Genomic DNA, 571 nt, shown 5'->3' with positions numbered 1-571 from the left:
TCTTTCTCTCTCTCCCTTCCTCTCTGAAATCAATAAAAATACATTAAATTTTTTTTTCTTGTTTGCAAGCCTTGGGCTAGCGTAAAGGAAAGGGAAGATCAGGAGGCAGTGTCTGCCGCTGTCGCACATTGTTGGGCTCCACATGAGATTGGAGCCAGGCAGTGAGTCCTCCTGCCAGTTCTCTGCAGCTGTCCTTGCTTTGCTCATCCTGTTTCTGCTCACTCCTCTTCCCGCCTCTTTGTTCTCATAGCGGGAGATGGGAGCCTCTCTGCTTTCTCATAACCTTGTGCTATGGGCTGTTCTTTCCCCCTCGGCAGTATAGCCACTGCTCTTTCTCAACTGGATCATTCCTATTGACCTATAAATATGCTCGTGTTTTTCCCATTTTCATTTACTTTTTTTAGATTCCACATTGCAACTAATTTTTATTTTTTTAATTAAATCTTTATTGTTCAGGTTATTACATTTGTTCCTCTTCCCCCCCACAACTCCCCAGTTCCCACCCCACCTTCCACCCATACTCCCCACCCACTTTCCTCATTCATAGGTGCACAATTTTTGTCCAGTCTAT

Source organism: Myotis davidii, unplaced genomic scaffold, assembly GCF_000327345.1.
Source record: "Myotis davidii unplaced genomic scaffold, ASM32734v1 scaffold2336, whole genome shotgun sequence".
Taxonomy (NCBI): domain Eukaryota; kingdom Metazoa; phylum Chordata; class Mammalia; order Chiroptera; family Vespertilionidae; genus Myotis; species Myotis davidii.
This window is presented reverse-complemented; position numbering follows the sequence as displayed.